The sequence below is a fragment of the Mesoplodon densirostris genome, chromosome X, assembly GCF_025265405.1.
Source record: "Mesoplodon densirostris isolate mMesDen1 chromosome X, mMesDen1 primary haplotype, whole genome shotgun sequence".
Taxonomy (NCBI): Eukaryota; Metazoa; Chordata; class Mammalia; order Artiodactyla; family Ziphiidae; genus Mesoplodon; species Mesoplodon densirostris.
The window spans coordinates 87,222,979-87,231,480 of record NC_082681.1 but is presented as its reverse complement, the minus strand read 5'-3'; positions in this window follow the sequence as shown (position 1 = coordinate 87,231,480).

The window sequence follows — 8,502 nt, the reverse complement described above, 5'->3', positions numbered from 1 at the left end:
CGAATTCTTAGAATTCCTATGTAAGTAAATCAAAACCCCGATTTAGGAAGAAGATCACAGAGTCATAAGATATTTGAAGAAAAGTAAAGTTTAGATCTGCAGGTAAACACAAGAGCAAATTCCCTCAGCTCTATTTTACCCTGCCTGATCATTTGCTTTACATAGGCAAGAACACAGAGCTCAAAAGGGTTTTCAGAGTATTCTAGTTACAGAAGTGTTCCCACTCAGCTTCCTTACTTTACAAATATAAAAGTTTAATACACAGAAATCTCAATTAAAAGAGTTGGGAGAAATGTTTATTTAGGTCTTCTGCCCATTTTTGGATTTGTTTGTTTGTTTTTTTGATAATTAGCTGCATGAGCTGCTTGTAAAATTTGGAGATTAATCCTTTGTCAGTTGCTTCATCTGCAAATACCTTCTCCCATTCTGAGGGTTGTCTTTTCGTCTTGCTTATGGTTTCCTTTGCTGTGCAAAAGCTTTGAAGTTATATTAGGTCCCATTTGGTTATTTTTGTTTTTATTTCCATTTCTCTGGGAGGTGGGTTAAAAAACATCTTGCTGTGCTTTATGTCAGAGAGTGTTCTGCCTATGTTTTCTTCTAAGAGTTTGATGGTGTCTGACCGTACATTTAGGTCTTTAATCCATTTTGAGTTTGTTTTTGTGTATGGTGTTGGGGAGTGTTCTAATTTCAATGTGTTACATGTAGCTGTCCAGTTTTCCCAGCAACACTTATTGAAGAGGCTGTCTTTTTTCCACTGTATATTCTTGCCTCCTTTATCAAAGATAAGGTGACCATATGTGCATGGGTTTATCCCTGGCTTTCTATCCTGTTCCATTGATCTATATTTCTGTTTCTCTGCCAGTACCACACTGTCTTGATTACTGTATCTTTGTAGTATAGTCTGAAGTCAGGGAGCCCGATTCCTCCGGCTCCCTTTTTCTTTCTCGAGATTGATTTGGCTATTTGGGGTCTTTTGTGCTTCCATACAAATTGTGGAATTTTTTTTTGTTCTAGTTCTGTGAAAAAAGCCAGTGGTAGTTTGACAGGAATTGCAGTGAATCTGTAGATTGCCTTGGGTAGTAGAGCCATTTTCACAATGTTGATTCTTCCAATCCAAGAACATGGTATATCTCTCCATCTATTTGTATCATCTCTAAGTTCTTTCATCAGTGTCCTATAATTTTCTGCATACAGGTCTTTTGTCTCCTTAGGTAAGTTTATTCCTAGATATTTTATTCTTTTTGTTGCAATGGTAAATGGGAGTGTTTTCTTAATTTCACTTTCAGATTTATCATCATATACAGATTACCAACAGACACATGAAAGAATGCTCAACATCATTAATCATTAGAGAAATGCAAATCAAAACTACAATGAGATATCATCTCATACCAGCCAGAATGGCCATCATCAAAAACTCTACAAACAATAAATGCTAGAGAGGGTGTGGAGAAAAGGGAACCCTCTTGCACTGTTGGTGGGAATGTACATTGATACAGCCACTATGGACAACAGTATGGAGGTTCCTTAAAAAACTAAAAATAGAACTACCATACGAGCCAGTAATTCCACAACTGGGCATATACCCTGAGAAAACCATAATTCCAAAAGAGTCATGTACCAAAATGTGCATTGCAGCTCTATTTACAATAGCCAGGACATGGAAGCAACCTAAGTTTCCATTCCATCAACAGATGAATGGATAAAGAAGATGTGGCACATATATACAATTGAATATTACTCAGCCATTAAAAGGAACAAAACTGTGTTATTTGTAGTGAGGTGGATGGACCTAGAGACTGTCATACAGAGTGAAGTAAGTCAGAAAGAGAAAAACAAATACCATATGCTAACCCATATATATGGTATCTAAAAAAAAAAAAAAAGAGGTCATGAAGAACCTAGGGGCAAGATGGGAATAAAGATGCAGACCTACTAGAGAATGATCAGGAGGATAGGGGGAGGGGGAAGGGTAAGCTGGGATAAAGTGAGAGAGTGGCATGGAGATATATACACTACCAAATATAAAATAGAGAGCTAGTGGGAAGCAGCCGCATAGCACAGGGAGATCAGCTCTGTGCTTTGTGACCACACAGAGGGGTGGGATAGGGAGGGTGGGAGGGAGGGAGACACAAGAGGGAAGAGATATGGGGACATATGTATATGTATAATGATTCACTTTGTTATAAAGCAGAAACTAACACACCATTGTAAAGCAATTATTCTCCAATAAAGATGTTTTAAAAAGGGGGGGGCATTAAACCCTTAAAGCAAAAGAAAAAAAGGAGTTGGGAGACCAGAAGGGGGCACTCTCATGCCCTACAATGGTAACCCAGTAGGAATAAAGACACAAACATAGAGCATGGACTTGAGGACCTGGGGCAGGTGGGAGGGTGAGCTGGGAAAAAGTGAGAGAATAGCTCTGACATATATACACTATCCAATGTAAAATAGATAGCTAGTGGGAAGCAGCTGCATAGCACAGGGATGTCCGCTAAGTGCTTTGTGACCACCTAGAGGGTTAGGATAGGGAGGGTGGGAGGGAGGCACAAGAGGAAGGGGATATGGGGATGTAGGTATACATATATCTGATTCACTTTGTCATACAGCAGAAACTAACACAAGACTGTAAAGCAATTATACTCCAATAAAGATGTTAAACATAAATAAATAAATAATTAATTAAATTGTCCACAAAAAGAAGAAGAAGAAAGACTTCTCTTCTTGCTTGACAAGAGTTTGGCCAATGAGATTGTCAGGTCTCAGCCAAGGAAAAGCCACTGTACTTGGAACTCTTGATTCATCTGATGGACTCTTTTACTTTAGTCCTCTCAGCTTCCTCTTCCTACCTTTAAAAGAATTATCCTCTGCTTATTGTAGGAGACTTGCACATGGCTCACCATGGTTACAGACCCCGAATTGCAATTCTTTTTTTTTAATTTATTTAATTTATTTTATTTTAGGCTGCATTGGCTTTTCTGTTGCGATGCACGGGCTTCCTCTAGTTGTGGAGAGGAGGGGCTACTCTTCGTTGGGGTGTGCGGGCTTCTCATTGCTGTGGCTGCTCTTGTTGTGGAGCATGGGCTCTAGGTGCGTAGGCCTCACTAGTTGTGGTGCACAGGCTCAGTAGTCGTGGCTCACGGGCTTAGTTGCACTGCAACATGTGGGATCATCCTGGACCACGGCTCAAACCTGTGTCCCCTGCATTGGCAGTCAGATTCTTAACCCCTGAGCCACGAGGAAGCCCTGCAATTCTTTGTTGATACTGAATAAACCGTTTTTTTTTTTCTGGAGAAATATATGGCATTCTATCTGTTTTAGGTCAACATTTTGGTGGCCCATATCGGGATCCAGAGAGGGCCCCCGACAACTCTGAGGCTGGTGAGGAAACAGGTGTGGTATCCACATTGAACCCATTGTTGCTCACTGCTTTTCTCACCGACCCCAGGGTTTCTTTCTCCTGGATCCAAACTTCTGCTCTCTTTGCATTTTGATGCTCTTTAGGTTTTATTTGGGATCTATTTTAAGGCTTTGTCTTTTCTGGTTAAGACCTTGTTCTCTCTGTAAGTACTCATTTTGCACTTCTATCTGATTTTTGAAATCAGGCTGTTGCAACTGGAACCATGCTGTCCCTTGCCCTGATTCCTTTAGGAACAGGGGCTGTTCCTTCTGGAACTGGCTACCCTTTGGCCCATTCCTTTTAGAACGTAGGCTGTCCTATTGGAACTTCACTGTTAAACCTTCAGTCTGATTTCTTCAAAATTAAGCTGTTTCATTAGAGCTGTGCTGAGGGGCTTTCAGCCCTGCTCCTTTTGGACCAGACTGCTCACATAGAACAGGTTGTTTGAATAGTTTGAGCTGTTTAAGCTGTTTGAGTTGTTTCAGCTGTTTGAAAATTATGCTTTACTCTAGAGAAAAACCTCTGAGAAATGGGATCCCAGTTATGTAAATATTTTCACAGTAACCCCCTTCTCCCACAGAGATCACAATTGATTTTATGTTTAAAAAACACTGTCCTTTCTCATGTGAATTTTGAACTAAATGGAGTGACCCAACCAAACGCAATTTAAAACATCAATGGCCATTATGGGGAACTTTTGAAATCCCCAAACTTACTTTTCTTAAAACCGAATTGGACAACCAAAACTCTAAAATTTCCAAAACTGAATGGAACACCTACTTTGATTGATATTTTGAGGCTTCCAAATGTTATCAGGAGCCTATAATTGCCTCTCTGCAAAATAAGATTTTAAGATAACAGAGGCAAACAAATGATTAAAGAAAGAAAGGATGGGTTTTGAAGCCTCATGCTCCTTTTCTCTGGCTCTTCCTGTTCAGGCCCTGACTCAGACACCATCTTCCTCCTTCCCTTTTATACTGCCTATACCTCCTCTATACCCTCAGTTTCCCCATACAAATTCTGTTGCCAAACTTCCTTTTTTCACTTAAGCTCTCCCTGCCCCAGTTTTCTCTGAACCTATCAGAACCTACCCCTTTAAAATTAAGCCTTCTGAGGATCCAGAGACTAAACCTTTAACTTTTTATATTCCCTAGACTAAAGCTGCACTGCAAGCCATAGTCAAAGATTTTATCAAAATAACTGAAGCTCCTCACAGACTTGCTGAAGAATTTAATATGGTCATTCAGACTTATCAACTTATATCAGCTAGTTCATATGCTTGTCGGTCAAGGCCAGGTCCAGCATTGGATGGAAATTGCTAATTGGGAAAAATCCTGAAATGTCTGCAGAATTACAAACTGGAAGCCAGCCCACTAACTTATTATATGATCAGGCTTGGGCAATCCCTAGGCAACATCATCATGCCATACCAAGGGCTTTTCCAAAGACTGTTGAATGGAAAAAAAATAAGGCTTGCACACAAAAATCTGATGAAGAGGTTCATAACTATTACAATTGACTTCAGAATCTTTTCAAAGAAAACGCTGGTCTTCCAATGTTGATTCCACCCAGGTAACTTTTAACTCTGTGTTTGTTAGTGGGCTGTATCAGGACCTTTCCATTCAAGTAAAAATAAACAGGATGTAATGGTAAACTATGTCGACTCCAGGTGTAGTTAATCTGGCAAACCAGCTCTCACATTCTAGAGGGCTCACCTAAAAGGAAGACAACTAAAATTCTTAATCTTCAACTCCAGCAAATAAAGGACCCTAAAGAAAATCAAAACCCTCCTCTTTTCTGCTATTATTGCAAAGAGACAGGGCATTGGAGAAGAGATTGTGACAAATTCAAGTGCTTCAGGTGCCTTCAGTTCTCCAACCAGCCTGTCCAACATCCTCCCAATTCTCAATGAAGGGGCCCAGAGGAACTACAGGGGCACTTCCCAATTCTCCCTCTTAATCAGCTTGGGGAAACATGGCTCCAGATTGGGGATGACTGTCTTCCAGTACTCATTGACACTGGAACCACACTCTCAATGCTCAACCCCAACTACTATAAAGCAGCCCCTGCCTTGGAGCACTAAAACAGATCAAATAGTGGGATCGTGAATGAACCTCAAAAGGTTTCTGTCTCTGAACCTTCATACTTTTGTTTACGCCCTTTGAGAAATATACACCCTTTTCTCCTTAGTTCTCCAGCTCCTATTCATTTATTAGGCTGAGGCTTTTTAGGAAAGCATTATGGCTTAGAATTTGAAAGTAATCATAACAGCCAACCAGGTGACTTAAGTGACTCTGACATCTTTAATTTGCTGGGTCTCTGATGGCACTAGAGCTGATTCTGGAAACATTGATCATTTGTCCTTATTGAATATGATGCCACCCTTTGTATAGGCAAAATCTCAAACTGATATTGGCAAAATTCCATTAAGATTCATATAGATCCCTCAAAATCTCTCCCCAGAATTAATCAATACCCTATAAATAAAGAAGCCCCTCAAGGTATAAAACCCATAATAGAAGACTACAAGGCTCAAGGTCTCATTATCCCTTGTACTAGTCCCGGTAATACTCCTATTTGGCCAGTGAGAGATCCTCTGAGCAATAAACAACATTGTTATCCCTCAACACCATGTTGTTCCTAACACTCATACGCTACTAACATCCATTTCCACCGGAAGCAAGTTCCATACCATAATTGATTTATGCAGTGCATTCCTTAGTATTCCAGTTGACGAAGCTAGCCAACAGGTATTTACCTTCACCTGGGAAGAAAAACAATTCACCTGGACAGTAATGCCTCAGGGTTTTAATGAGAGTTCTTATTTCTCACAAATCCTGAAGGCTGATCTGGCTGATATAAAGTTTTCTAGGGGTTCTACGTTGTTGCAATATGTGGATGATTTGCTTCTTTGCCCTCCTTCCGAGCCTCCTCACAAGAAGACAACATCCCTTTGTTAAAGGTTGTAGCCTCAAAAGGACGCAAAATTGCCAAGGAAAAAATTCAGTTTTCCCAAAACCAGGTTTAATAATTCGGATATCTAATATCAGAACAAGGGCTACCCCTAAATCTAGAGAGTCTTCATGGTGTCCTAAGTTTCCCAAAACCCAAAACTAAGCGCCAACTGCAAAGTTTTGCTCAGCCTAGCTCGTTACTGCTAAATTAGATTCAAAAATCTCTCTTATGGGACTTCCCTGGTGGCACAGTCATTGGGAGTCCACCTGCCGATGCAAGGGGACGCAGGTCTGTGCCACAGTCCGGGAGGATCCCACCTGCCATGGAGTGCCTGGGACCGTGAGCCATGGACTCTGGGCCTGCGAGTCCGGAGCCTGTGCTCTGCAACGGGAGAGGCTGCAGCAGTGAGAGTCCCGTGTACTGCAAAAAAATAAATAAATAAATAAATAAAAATCTCTCTTATGGCTGAACTTCTGCAAGTTTTCCTAAAGAACAACAACACCAATAAACTTTTATGGGAAGAATCAGAGGACGTAGACTTAAAAGAGAGTTTGACAAACACACCTGCTCTTGGGCTTCACAATGATCAGATTCCCTTTTACCTTTCTGTGTATGTAAAGGAAAGAAACATCCTTGGGGGTACTCACCACAAGACACAGGAGCCATCATCAACCCAAAGGTGTTATAGCCAGCAACTGGACCCTGTGGCATGGAGATACCTCCCTTGACTTAGAGCCATTACCACCACTGCCCTTTTGGTTAAAGCCACTGAGAAAAATCATTGAGGGAGCCGTTTTAACCATTTTTGTACCTCATGAAGTAGAAGCCCTCCTGAATTCTCATCACACTCAACATTCCTTAGTCAGCTGCCTCACCTAATATGAAGGTCTTTTGTTAACTGCTCCTCACATAAGTCTTTTACACTCTAATGAGCTTAACTCTGATACTCTTCTCCCCTCCGTCACTGACAAAAGTCCCTCAAAACTACTTAATGCTGACTGATCATGATGATCTGCAGGAAATTCCTTTGGGTAACACTAACACTGATTTCTCATCGTTCTTATTTAAAAGATGACAGTGGCAAAAATATTGTGTTAGGTATGCTATCGCCACTCCTTTTTATATTGTTGAGGAAGCACCTTTACCTATGGCTACTTCAACCCACCAGTCTGTATTATACACTCTTACAAAGGCTTGTTCATTAGCCAAGGGCAGAACTGCCAATATTTATAATGGTAGTAGATATGCTTTCAGGGTAGCTTATGAATTTGGTATGTTGTAGAAGCAACAGGGCTTCCTTACTTCCAGCAGAAACAAAATTTAATGTGGTCTCTCTGTTCAAGGATTATTGGATGCAATACTTTTACCTGCCATTTTAGCTATTATCAAGATCCTGAGCCATTCTCAACTTGATGCCCTGGAAGCTAAGGGACATCACCTTGCTGACATTTCCACAAGGAATGCGGCCCTTAAGTACTCGACAAGAGCCAAACCTCTGTGATGGTTCACAGGGATATTTCCCCAAATTATAACTTAGAAAATCTGGCTAGAGAAGCCCAACATTTGGCCTCAGAAAAGGGAAACAAGTTTGGAAATTCAACAATTGTGGGTTTGATAAAAAGGGAAAGCTCCGAGTCAGACAAAATAGCAATACGGTTTTACAGGAGGCTAAATTTCTCACTGCTAACCACTGCACATGCATTAAACTATTGGCCTACTGAAAAAAATAATAACATTTATGAATCAATATAGGTGGGGAAACATTAAAAAGGGGGTAAAAATGATTACCTCAATGGATCTCAAGGCATGAGACTTCTTTAGCCTTGGAAAATACTGCCAAAATATTTCTTAAGAGGCCGTAAATGCATTCCTTCAGCAATGAGCTAAAGTTGCTGTTGTTTCCCATCCTCCAGGATTTGATGTTTTCATTTGCGGAGGAGGTTAGCAGTTCTAATAGGTGTGTAGTCCTGTCTTATTGTTTCCATTTGTAATTCCCTAATGGCATATGAAGTGTATCATGTTTGTGTTAACTTAATTATTATCTGTATATCTTCTTTGAATGTACACTTGTCCCAATTGTCCAAAATACAACCCAGAGAAGACCATCTGTACTGCACCCGGACATTTTAAACTGCCTAATGGACCAT